Here is a 14,009-nt window from a genome sequence, read left to right on the forward strand (position 1 = left end):
AAAGTGGAAGATGTTCTAAAGTAGAGTCTCAACACTAGGTGGATGACATGTGGGCCCATATAATAAGGCCTCTACCTCGCAGACACTGACTGACATTGGACTCTTGCCTCAAGTTTAAGAATAACTATTCAGGAAAATTCAGCTGATCCCCCCCGGCCCAGGTCTTTTTAAAAAGCAGGGAGACTCATCATCCAACGGAATCAACAGCTGTGCTTCTAAAGCCTTCAGGGATTCTGAACGAGAAGTTCTTTGCAGAGAGGTGGAGAATCAGTGGTGCAGTATGAGCGGGACCCCAAAGTGAGAATCCCACCCCTTCCTGGGACTTGGAGGGGGGAAGCCAAAGATTCACCTTGGCTAGGACCGCTGAGGCCTAGCCTCCAGGGCCAATCATCAGCGCCCCGCCCAGCGGTGCCTCGGGGGTCCGGACGCACCTGGGACATCAGCCTGGGAACCGCAGGCGACCTCGCCTCCTCTTCCCCTCCCCAGAGTTGGTGGGCCTCTGCGGGGCGTGGAATAACGCCGTCGTCTGCACCTGCGGCCCGGAGGAGCTTGCGTGCAGGTGCGGGTGAAGGAGAGCGAGGGACCGCAGGCAGGCCTGGGGTGGGGTTGAGGGTGCCTGTGACGGCGACCGTGACCGTGGCATCAGGTAATGCATTCTTGCGGGGCAGCGGGCTTCGGGGAGGCGGGCATGGGCGGCGGTTGGCTCTTAGAGGTTTCGGAAGAAGCCAGCCCACGAGCTCTGGGACCCGTAGGAACTGGAAGCCGGACGGAAGGTGGGGAAAGAGGACTAGACTCCCAGTCCAGGGCGAAACGGGCAGTTCGGCTGCCCCAGGCCCTGGGCCCCGCCCCTTGCATCGCCCCTGGTCCTGCCCCGCCCTCCGGCGCCCTCTGCAGGCCGCGTCAAGCGCTCCTTCGAGGGCTGATTGTCCTAGCGCTGCTCCCGGCCAGGGCGTTCTCTCCTGTGCACTGGGTGGTGGACAGGAACAGGGCCAGGGAGACTCTGGTGAGGTGGGAGCCTCTGACTCATCCGTGTTTCTTAGCCACACCCCCCCGGTGGGGAACGGTGTGGCCTAATCGAGGGTGGCTTCCGCAGGACTCAGCACGTGCAGCCCCTGGATTGCGCCAAGCAGAGCCACGGCTCTTCCTCCCCTGGTTGGGTGCGGACAGGGCAAACGGGCAGTTGGCCTGCGGTTGCCCTACCCAATCCCCAAAGACCTCGCCCATTACCTCATTTACGCCCACCCCCCTGCCAAATCTTCTCCAAAGAAACGAGTGTGCACAACCTTCCTACACCTACAGAACCCTGAGATTCTGTGATGGCTGAGAACAGGGCCCTTGAGGAGGACCCGGATGTGGGAAGGTTACTTTTCGGTGAGAGGTTGGCCCTGATCCTGAGGGAACGCAGGAAAAGCTGGGGGCAAGAGTGACCACCTCTTAGAAGAGAGGTGTAACAGAGCCGTTCTCTGCCTGTTTTAAATCAGCCCACCAGTGAGTATCGATTTTGTGCTGTGCCTTCTAGGTGAGTGTTAGCTGACGTGAGAGAAAGAAAGGTACGTTAGAGTATGCAAAGTGGTAATTTTGTACCTCTGGTCTGTTTCTTAGTCCCTGCACCTCTCCCCGACTCCTGTAGTTATCAGCCACTAAGCCTGGAAGAGTAGATTTTTCTGGAGGTAGACTTGTGAGTTAGGTGAAGTTTGACTTTCTCTTTGACCCCTTTAACATATTTTTTTTGGTTTTCAAAAATTTTTCCTAGAAGTTCACCCTAAACTTTTTGCTGCTTTGTGTTTTCAGGGTCTCCCATGAAATTATCTTGCCAGCCCAGCCCATTTTATATACCTAGCCTCCCAGTGCTTTCCACACTCCACCTTTTCCCATGCTTGACCTTCGTCCAGTTTCCTCATGGCTTGATTCTTCCTGGAAGGTAATAACTCTGTAATAGATTCAATCGGGGATATCTGATGAAGCTGTGTCACTAGCCACGTGTTAGTATGAATGTGGATGGTTGTGATACTAGGGAAGTTGAGGCAACTCCAGGTCGACTGACCAGGATATGTAGTGATAGCCTCCAGGTTGTAGTGGGCTTGAAATTTTATTTTCAGTCAAGTGAGTGTAAAGGGTAGGAAAATGTAATTATTTTTACCTTTGTTATTTTCAAATAAAATTTACAGGCAAGAAAATATTTGTTGCCAGATCTTTGTAAAACAATTGTTTTCTTTGGAAATGCTTCTACATCTGGAAGATGCTTAGGGATGTCAGGATTGGTTCTATTTGACCAACACTCCTTAACGTAGGCTTTTATGATTCAGTTCACACTGCTTCAGCCATCAGGTGATGTGTATGTGACCCCCCAGCAACACATAGTAGCCTCCTATCCAGGTGTGCTCAAAATGATTGATTTCTTATATATGTCGTGGCCACCAGTGGGGTCAGTAGGCTCAAATCCCCTTTCTATTGCTACTTCTCCTGCCATGTTGACCTCTCTTTCACTACCTCATTTACCTTAATGTATTTCTTGTTTGCTTTTTTGTATCACTAGTAATCCTTACAGCATGGAAGATGAAATTTGGAAATGAAAAAAAAATGTATGCATAGACTATTGTGTTTGAGTTGACAGAAATCCCAAACTACTAAAGACCTTTAACCTTTAAGAAAAGAATATGCAGGAAATATATAATAACGTAAAGCATGAATTATAGTCTATAACCTTTTTAAAAGTTAACCAAGTCACATTTGATAATGAATAAAATAAGGTTTTGAGGGACTTAGTACTTCTTGGCAGATATGAATTTTTTTTTGATGTGGACCATTTTTAAAGTCTTTATTGAATTTGTTACAATATTGCTTCTGTTTTATGTTTTGGTTTTTTGGCCACGAGGTATGTGGGATCTTAGCTCCCTGATCAGGGATCGAACCTGCCCCCCCTGCATTGGAAGGCACAGTCTTAACTACTGGACCACCAGGGAAGTCCCAGATATGAATATTTTTATTTTGATCTTTTTTCCAGTTTTATTGATATAATTGACATATAGTACTGTATAAGTTTAAGGTGTACAGCATAATGACTTGATATATATATATTTTGAAAATGAATAAAGGAAACCTCATTCAAAATGGAGTTGGGAAGGCCTAAGGGGGAGCTTTCACGCACATACCTCTCATCACAGCTTAGTTTACACCTCCCAGCCCGAAGAAGCTTAATTTACAGCAGGAAGAAGGAAGATTTTCTTCTTGCCTAGAAATAACCCAGCTGATGAGAAACTGCTACAACCCTGAAATCTCTCTCCTCCAGTGAGTTTTTTTTTTTTTTTGCGGTACACGGGCCTCTCCCTGTTGTGGCCTCTCCCGTTGCGGAGCACAGGCTCCAGACGTGCAGGCTCAGCGGCCATGACTCACGGGCCCAGCCGCTCTGGGGCTTGTGGGATCCTCCTGGACCGGGGCTCGAACCTGTGTCCCCTGCATCAGCAGGCAGACTCTCAACCACTGCGCCACCAGGGAAGCCCCTCCAGTGAGCTTTTAAACAAACAACCCCTCCCAACTTCCTATTTTCCTCTATAAAAGAGCACTCCTTCCTTTGTTCTCCAAACTGTGGTTTGCCATAGTTTCCATGGCCCAAATTGCAATCACGTGCTATTCCCAAATAAACTTGATTTTGCTGGCTAAACCGTTACCTTTTTATTTTAAAGGTTAACATTACTTGGTGTCAGAAGGGGGATCTGAAGATGAACCCCTGAAGAATTAATAATCCCTGGAATCATGCACGGTACCCACTTGATTGCCTTGTGCTCCCCACTTCCATTTGGTTCGGTAAGTCTCCTCTCAGATTCAAACTCCCTCCTTTTGATTGAGCTCTCCAACTTTATTTGGGATCTGTTTTTGTTTTTGTGAAGTCATTTCCCTTTTGGTGAGTACTCATTTGTTTTCTGGACCTCTGGTTTTGAAGTATGGGATCCCAATTCTCTAAATTCTCTCAAGAGTCCTCCTTCTGGGACCACGGCTGATTTTATGTTCAAAAACTATGGTCCTTTCTTTTGCATATTTTTAACTAAGTGGACCAACTTAACCAAAAATAGTTTATAACTCCAGGGGTCACTTTTGGAAACTTTCGACCTCTTCAAACTTGTTTTTCTCAGAACTAAATGGAAGACCATGGCTCTAAAATTAAACAAACCGAATAGGATGTGTATTTTAATTGGTACCTGGAGGCTTCCAAATGCATTCAATACTCTAAAATCGCCTCTTTACAAAATATCATTTCTAAATTAACTAAGGCAAACAAACAATTGCAAAAAAAAATGAAAAAGTCTTCTGAGGCCTCTTTTACTCCTCCTCTTTGTCTTCAGCACCATATTCTTCTTTTCCTTCGGCACCATCCCCCTCTTCTACACCTTTGTTTCCTCATTCTAATTCTCTCACTGAACTTCCCTTTTTCTCTGAACCTCTCCCTCTCTCCCCTTCTCCTGAACCTATTAAAAGCTGCCCCTTTAAAATCAGACCCTCTGAGGATCCAAATGCTAAACCCTTAATTTCTTATGTTCCCTGGACTAAAGCTGAACTATGTGCCATAGTCAAAGATTTTTCTCAGAGTAAGTGAGGATCCCCACAGGATTGCTGAGGAATGTAATATAGTCATTCAAACTTCCTTTTGGTTTCTGGTTTCTCTGACTTATATCAGCTAGTTCAGATGCTTGTTGGCGAAGGCCAGGCCCAACACTGGATGAAACTACTAATTGGGATGGTCCCGAGACCTGGAGACAAACCCTTGCTGTTGCTGTTTTATCATATGATGAGGCTCAGGGAATCACCAGATGACTCCATTTGGCAATTCCTAGGGCTTTCCCAAAGCCAGTCGATTGAATAAAGTTCAGGCTTGTACCCAGAAGCCCAGTGAGCCTTGTATGACTATCATACCTGGCTCTAAATTGTCTTTAAAGAAAATTCTGGTCTTCCTTTGAATGTTGAACCCACTTGGGTAGCCTTTAACTCTGTGTTCAATAACGGGCTGAACCAGGATCTTTCTCTTCTAGTTGAAAGGACCAGGATGGAATGAGAAACTATGTCCATTCCAGATTTAGTTAATTTAGCAGACTAGCTTGCCCACACCCTAGATGATTCAGCTAAAAGGAAGACCACTAAAGTCCTCAATTTTCAACTCCAGCAAATGGAGGCTTGTAAACAAAAACAAAACCTTCCCAGTCTTTGCCATTATTGCAAAAAGCCAGGACATTGGAAGAAAGACCTAGAAGCTTAAGCACTCCAGGTACCTTCAACCCTCTAACCAGCCTTTCCTGTGCTCTAACTCCCAGTGATGGGACTGCGAGCAATTACAGGTTTTTCCTCTCAATTTTCCCCCTTAATTGACTTGGAGAAACTACTCTCCAGATTAGGAATGAATCTCTCTCTGTCCTTATTGAGCTACACCCTTGGTGCTCAACCCCACTGTTATTAAACAGCCCCTACCTTGGAATACTAAAATGGTTCCGATAGTGGGGATCTCAACTAAATCTCAACAGATTTCTGTTACTAAACCCACCGCCTTTTGTTTAAGCCCTCTAAGAGATAATCACCCCTTTCTCCTTAGTTCCTCTGCCCCATTCATTTATTGGGCCAAGATTTCTTAGAAAAATATCATCCTGGAATTTCTTTCTCCTAAAAGAAGGAAATAATTCTAGAATTTGATAACAGCCAAAATAGCTGACTGGGTGACTCCGTTGACCCTTTAACATCTTTTATTTGCTCTGCCTCTGGCAGCACTAGAGCTAATTCTAAGGACACTAATCATTTGTCCCTAATGGATCAGCTACCACCCTCCTTATGGGCAAAATCTTCAACTGATATTTTCAGAATCCCCAGTGCCCCTCCCATTAGGGTACAAGTAGATTCCTCAAAGCCTCTCCCCAGAATCAGTCAATCCTCTGTAAATAAAGAGACCCTCCAGGGCATTAAGTTGATAATAGAAGACTAAAAGACCCAGGGCCTCGTTATTTTCTGTACTAGGCCCTGCAACATCCCTATTTTACCTGCAAAGACATCCAGTGGTGGAGGGTGGAGATTGGTCCAACACTTCTGAGTCATAAACAGTGTTGTCTTCCCTTGTCACCCTATTTTTCCTAATCCCCATATTTTATTAGCCTCCATACCCATCGAAAGCAAATTTTTTTTTACCATGATTGATTTATGTAGCGTCTTCTTTAGCATCCCTGTGGATAAAGCTAGTCAATATGCATTTGCCTTTATTTGGAAGAACAACAATACACCTAGACAGTAATGCACTAGGGTTTTACTGCGAGGGTTCTTACTTCTCACAAACCTTAAAAACAGATTTAGGGGCTTCCCTGGTGGTGCAGTGGTTGAGAGTCTGCCTGCCGATGCAGGGGACATGGGTTCGTGCCCTGGTCCGGGAAGATCCCACATGCCGTGGAGCGGCTGGGCCCATGAGCCATGGCCGCTGAGCCTGCGCGTCCGGAGCCTGTGCTCCACAACGGGAGAGGCCACAACAGTGAGAGGCCCGCGTACTGAAAAAAACAAAAAACAAAAAAAAACAGATTTAGATAATATAAAATTTCCTAGAGACTATTTTATTGCAATGTGTAGACTTGCTTCTCTGCTCCCCTTCTCAGGTCTCCTCACAGGAAGACAGCATCCACCTGTTAAAGCTTTTAGCCTCAAAGGGGCATAACCTTTCTAAGGAGAAACTGCAGTTTGTTCCAACCCAAGTTATTTCAGGCACCTGGTCTCAGATCAAGGGCTCACCTTGATCCAGATAGGCTTCATGGCGTCTGGAACTTACCAAAACCCCAAATTGGATGTCAACTACAAGGTTTCCTTGGGTTGGCTGGCTATCATGGGAACTGGTTTCTGAGCTTTTCTCTCATGACCCAGCCTTTCTATGCCTTACTAAGGAACACCAAACCTGACCTGATTACTTGGGAAAATCAGGATGACCTAGCTTTTAATACCTTAAGGGAAAGCTTGATAATCCTTCTTTCCTTGGACACCCTAATCATCAACTTCACTATTTCCTCTTCCTATATGAAGAGGGAAACACTGTTGGAGTACTTACCCCCAAACATGAGTATCACCATTGCCCCATAGGGTAGTACAGTCAGCAGGTAGACTCTGTGGCATGTGGATACCCCTGGCCTCAGAGCCATTCCAGCCCCATCCTTTTAGTTAAGGCAACTGAAGAACAGTCATGGGATCCCCTCTAAAGATCTTGATCTTTGTACTCCATGCAGTAGAAACCCTCCTGAATTCTCATCACACTTAATACCTTTCAGCCAGTTATCTCACCTCCTACAAAAATCCATTTGCTAACTGTACCCCACATAACTCTTTCTTGCTGTAATAGCTTTAACTCTGCCACCCTTCTTCCCTCCTCTGCAGATGATACACCTTTAGCTAAGGGCAAAACTGCAAACATTTATACTGATAGTATACCTTTGGGCTTGCCCATGACTTTGGGCTTGCCCATGACTTTGGAATGCTATGGAAACAGCAAGGTTTCCTTACTTCTAATAAGGATAAAATTTAAAATGGCTCTTGTGTCCAAAATTTATTAGATGCCATACTCCTACCAGCTGCTTTGGCTATTATTAAGGTCCCTGGGCATTCCAAACTCAACTCCCTGGAGGCAAAAGGAAACCATGCCACTGATATTTCTGCCAAGAATGCTGTTCTCAAAAAACCAACAATCAAACCTCTGATATGGTCCAAAGTGGTGTTTCCCCCAAATAATAATCTAGAAAAATTGACTAGAGCTGCCCAACAATTGGACTCAAGAAAGGAAAAAACAATACTGGAAATCTAATAACTTGGTTCTATAAAAAGAGAGCACTCTGGTTTGGGCCAAATAATCTGGTCTTACCAGAGACTCTAAAATTCCCATTACTGATAACTTTACATGCATTAAACCATTGGTCTGTGGATAAAGTAATAACGTTCATGAATCAGTACTGGTGAGGAAATATTAATAAGGCTGCACAAAGTGTCTACTTTTCTTGTCCCATCTGTCCAAAATACATTCCTGGGAAACTGTCTGCACTGCCCCCAAACACTTTAAATTACCCAATAGACCATTCGAATTTTGACAGATGGATTTTGTACAACGTCCCCTGTCTCATGGGTATAAATATGTTTTAGTCATGGTTTGTTTGTTTTCCCACTGGGTCAAAACCATTCCATGTAGATAAGCTACTGCCTCTTAGTGGCTAAAATACTATTAGAGAAGTTTACCTCTACCTGGGGAACCCCTCCTGAACTCCATAGCAACTGGGGAACCTATTTTACTAGTTAAATATTACAGCAAGTCTGTGCTCTTTAGCCAGTCCTATAGCATTTTCCCAGTGCATATCATCCTCAGTCTTCAGGACCAGTCAAAGGAACAAATGACACCATCAGTACTCAACTGGCAAAATTTGTGGGAACCCTCCAACTACCTCAGGCAAAAGTATTGCTGTTGGTCCTTCTAAATCTCAGATCCACCCCGACTGGAACTCATAAACTCTCACCATGGGTGAAATAATTGCTGGGTTCCTCATGCATCTGGCTCCTGCTTCCTTTGATCCACAGCTAATAAAAGGAGGTGTACTTCAGTATTACAAAGTATATACTGCAGTATTTCATCCATTGAAAATAACCAAGCTTTAGTAGAGCGATCTTTCCACGGTGTGCTCCCAGGAGATGAAGACCTCAAAACACCATATGTCGTGGCCTGGAGATTTTGTTTATTGGAAAAGACATATCCATTAAGACTCTCTTCAATATACTCCAATAAAGATGTTAAAAAAAAAAAAAAGACTCTCTTCAGCCACATTGGAAAGGGTCTTATCAAGTGTTACTGATCAATTCTTGTGCTGCCAAACTTCAAGGAGTTGACTCCTGGATCAATGTGTCTCATCCAAAGAAAGCTTCCCCCCCGCCCCCCTGCCCACCGCCACCCAAAAGAAAGCCCTAAACCCTGACTGGACCTGCACACCAACTGATGAGCTCAAACTGAAGGTTTCCAAGAATCAAAGCAGACAAGAGCTGAAGGAAACAGCTTTCACAAGATGACTGGACCAGGCCTGTACATCCTTTTCTCACCATTGCTTCTTACCTTATTTTCTCCCTCTCTTTCTTAGAGAAAGATAATGCTCTTATCCCAGTGCATTTCCCAATCTGTTGCAAAAAGGAGAAACCTTTCTGACTGTTGGATCTGTCACCAGAAACTCTGATCTGTTCATGATGTTGAACATCCCTTGGTCATATCTGTAACCAATTTCTCTTTAATCGCAAGTGTTATTGCTGATTATACCCATAAGCCTATGTTTGTTACCTATTAGGCTATTATGACTGAGTGTTCCCTTACTTTATTTCAATCTTTCCCCATACTAAACACCTCTACCTTGGTCAATTGTACAGCCTTCACTCCCCCACATTCTTTACTAAGTACGATCTGTCCCCATACACCCAAGGGAAATACAAATGGACGGACTCCTCTTTGCAAGGCTTTTAGAAAAGACCCTTTTAGGATGGGATGGACCTTCACAGAATGTTATCCCTTGTATCCCTGGCTTGAAAAGGTCAATCAGGAGATTCCAGCTAATGGATTTATCAATAACCAGACCTCAGCTGGAGTCCTCTGTGCTATAGCTATAGGTACTAGGAGCTTCAAATTCCTCTAGTGTCCTTGATTTTGTCTCCCCTATTGACTTTGGGTTTCCCTAAGAACTCCTTCTTAAATAGAATCTACACCTTGCAGCTCTTTCAGATGTTATCTGCTATTATTATACTAGAGCTTGTTGATGTGGTAAGGTGTGGAGGAGGGGAAGTGTTCTATAATATTATGATAAAATCTCAGTCTTATAGTGGGCCTGTGTTCCTGGACTGTGGCCTTTACAAGTCCCCTCCCCCCCCACCCCCCCAGGTGGGATAAGGCTCTGGTAAATTCTTTCCTCCTAAGGAGTAGTAAGCATTTATTATGGAGAACACTCTGGGCATATTTTTAAATGACTACTTTTCCCCTACCCTGGTCAGAGCCAGGAGGGAATCTTTCTTGACTCTTTATCATGAAAACCTGGTGGGGTTCCTAGAGACAAAATCCACAAAAGATAAAACCCTCTAAGACTGCAGCCTCAATAAGTTTTTCACTCTCTTGCTAATCCACACTCAGCTTCCAGAAACTCATCAAAATTATTGTTTAAGTGTTACCACCAGTTTATGGCTCCAATAGCTTCTGCTCCAGGTAAGCAGAACTCAGCTATGGTTTTTTGTATTTGTTTGTGTCTTCAGGTTTTAGGATGATGGTTTGCCCTGTGACTTCAATTCTCTGAGGGGTCCAAGAAAAGTCATTCATTTTTAGTTCAGACTTTTTTTTGTAAGGACAGGACTAGGAATTTCTAAGGTCTTTACGTGTCTGAGTTGAAACTAGAAGTCTAGTTTATTTTAAAACATCTTGACCACAGTTAATTTCATACCCATTGGCTCTAATTTATGAGTCATTTCTGCATCTGCTTTATTAAATTACCAGCATATTACCTTAAGTTTTTTGAGGCTTGGTTTTAGACTTTGTTAGGGTGAGCCTTTTCCAGTTTTGTCCCCACTCCTAGAGCATGGCCTTTTAAAAAAGGGTCTCAACTGAATGGCCAGAATGTTTATCAGAATCTGTCCACTCTAGCTGAGCCTGAAAGCCAGTGTCTCACCAGCACAGTTCATGTCTCACCAGCACAGTTCAATGTCCAGAATCTCTCTTCAGCTCTCACGCTCCTAGCAGCTGTCCTGTTCTAGGCCTCCTAGAGTCTTGCTATGTGGCTGAGACCCCCCCACCCACAACCCCCACCTGCTAGTGTTCTGAGTCCAAGATCTGTGGGTTTCCTTTGAGCTTCAGTATTTGATAACTCCTACATTTTTCCTCTGCTTCCCCAGCCCTAGGGGTGTAACTGCTCACTGTCATTGGTTTTTTTGTTGTTGTTGTTCTTTTTTTCTAGTCTCCTTTAGCTCATTCAGGCCTCTAACATCTGTGTAATCAATTTCCTATATTAAATTCCCTCTGCTGAAATGCCTAGTTTGGTTTCTACTTTCCTAACTATACATATCATACTATGCATAGTTAGAAAAGAAAAAAAATGTTGAAAAGTAAGAAACAGAATGAGATCTAAAGCACCATATCATTTACTTAAATTAAAAACAGGTAGAAAGACTGTTATAATCAAGATAGTGGCATTGGTCATTCCCAACATCAATTCCCTTCACAAGAAGCCCAACTAGTACAACTATCCATAGATAAGACACTGTTGTGAAGATACCCAGAAGGTATCTTCAGCCCAGAGGCTGAAGCACCTCTGTGTCCAAAGAGACTGAGAAGAATCATATTAGAAGGGTAAGAGGAGCAGCTACACTCTGACCACGTTGCCCCTCCCTGTCTGGCACAGTGCCACACTGAGAGGACCCGACAACAGAGCCCAGCCTACAGTGCAAAGCTCCTTGACATTGGTCTTGGAAACAATTTTGGATAACACCAAAAGCACAAACAACAAAAGCAAAAATAAGTGGAACTACATCAAACTAAAAAGCTTCTGCACAGCAAAAGAAATGATCAACAAAATGAAATGGCAACCTGTGGAATGGGAGAAGATATAATATTTGCAAATATATATCTGATAAGGGGTAAATATCAGTATATATAAAGAACTCATACAACTCAATAGCAAAGAACCCCAAAGAATCTGATTTAAAAACTTGCAAGGCACCCGAATAGACAGTTTTTCCAAAAAAGATGTTCAAGGTGCATGAAACAGCACTCAACATCACAAATTGTCAAGAAAATGCAAATTAAAACCAAAATGAGATACCACCTTATACCAGTTAGAATGGTTATTATCAAAAATACAAGAGGTAACAAGTGTTGGTGAGGATGTGGGGAAAAGGCAACCCTTGTGTACTGCTGGTGGGAATGTAAATTGGTGCAGCCACTATGGAAAACAATGGAGGTTCTTCAAAAATTGAAAACAGCTACCATATGATACAGCGTTTACACTTCTGAGTATATATGTATCCAGGCAACTGAAATCACTATCTTGAAGAGATCTCTGTACCCCGTGTTCATTGGAGCAGTATTTACAATTGCCAAGAGATGGAAACAACCTGTGTCCATTGATTGATGAATGGTTAAAGAAAATGTGGTACATATATATAAAATGGAATTAGTAAAAGGAATTTAAGCATCACCTCTTGTGTGTGTATTTTAGTTACACACATATCACTTTATCAATATATATCATAAATATGTACACAACTCTGACACATATTGGTGTTAAAATATGCACATTAAAATGAGCTGTCTTACAAATTTATGGTTACCAAAGGGGAAAGGGGAGGAGGGATAAGTTAGGAGATTGGGATTGACAAATACACATTACTTTATATAAAAGAGATAACTAATAAGGACCTACTGTATAACACAGGGAACTCAACTCGATATTCTGTCATACCCATATGGGAAAAGAATCTAAAAGAGAATGGATATATGCATATGTATAACTGATTGACCTTGCTGTGCACCTAAAACTAACACAACATTGTAAATCAACTATACTCCAATAAAAAATTTTAAAAGAGACATTTTATATGTTTATATATGCTACTAACCAAGTTTCTTCATTTTTTCCATTCATTTATTCCATAAATATTAATTGAACAACTACTGTGTGTCCAACACAGGGGATGGAAAGTTGAAAATGTCTGCTCCCTGATTTCAGAAAAATTCTCCTGTTTAGTAAACCATTGCCTTCCAAAGTGGGGTGAACCATCACCAAGATGGCACAAGATGATTCAATAGAGCATGGAAAAAATTTTAGAACTTCTATACATTTTTAGCCCAACAATTTATAATGTCTTTTTTTGTTATATTTTATACTGGACTCTATTAATTCAGTGATACAATAAAGGAAGAGTATGAGGACATAGGCACTCATATATTTTTCAAGGGAGTATAAATTGGTACAATATAAAAGGAAGGCAGTTTACCAACATCTATCAAAATTATGACTAGAGCATTTTGGCCTAGGAATCCCTCTTCTAGGAATTTTTCCTACATGCATACACACATAGGGCTTGAAAATATGCACAACTGGGCTCTAATGCACACACAGATTATTCAGTGTAACACTGTAGGTAATAGGAAAAGATTTGACATAACTTAAATGTTCACCAAATAAATTGTTATTTCTGTGCAGTGGGATACCAGGCAGCCATTAAAAGGAATGATGATACTTTTTATATATTGTAACAACCTCTGAGTTATATTTTAAGGTTAAAAAAAAGTACTGAACAGTTGTGGAGTATTCTACCATTTGTGTAGCAAATGAAAGAAATTATGTTTCCTTATAAATTATGTGTGTGTGTGTGTGTATATATATATATATATAAACATTTCTTATATATGCATACTATTTCTAGAAATCTGCACAAGAACCTGGCCACTCTGGTTGACTTTGAGAAGGGGAACTGATAACTGGATCTCAGTGGAGGGAGGGAGGTGTTTCACCATATTCCTTTTTTGCACCTTTTGAATTTTGAACCATAGTACCTATTTGTTGCAGATTGGGTTTTCTGGAAGCAGATGCTGAGGTGGAGTTTGGGGTACAAACTGTTTATTAAAGATCTTTCCCTGGAAAGAGGGAAAGGAAGCAGGATTGAGCAGAGGGACAAGTCCATCTGTTATATGAGCCTGACAAAACCTTGGCTAACCTCTGGGGAGCTCTGGAGCACTGATGGCCTCTCAGAGCAGTCCTAGGTGGGTGGAAAGGGTCTTTTTACCCCTGCCTCAGTCAGGCATTGGATGCCTCTGATCTGGGAAGGGCATTATGGTGGGGTCAGGTAGCTCTCTGCAGCTGAGGCAGTCCCTGACAGGGCTGACAGCTTGGGTAGCAAATCTTATTTTGAAGGGAGATCGAAGTAGTGTGTCTCAGCAATGTCATCACTTTTCCTACCCGTACAGTTTGTCAGAATTTGGATGGATGTAAAATCCCAAC

General features: G+C 42.8%; 1 long non-coding RNA gene across 1 annotated transcript in view; it reads left to right on the forward strand.

Moving 5' to 3' along the window:
- The window catches only part of LOC309810193, a 43,316-nt gene extending 39,551 nt beyond the window's left edge, over window positions 1-3,765 (forward strand). The window contains exon 4 of the long non-coding RNA XR_014294956.1: window positions 3,684-3,765. This is a non-coding gene — a long non-coding RNA (uncharacterized lncRNA). The remainder of the gene's footprint in view (window positions 1-3,683) is intronic.
- The last annotated feature ends 10,244 nt before the right edge of the window (window positions 3,766-14,009 follow it).

Source organism: Mesoplodon mirus (genome assembly GCF_964341445.2).
Source record: "Mesoplodon mirus genome assembly, chromosome: 9".
Lineage (NCBI taxonomy): Eukaryota > Metazoa > Chordata > Mammalia > Artiodactyla > Ziphiidae > Mesoplodon > Mesoplodon mirus.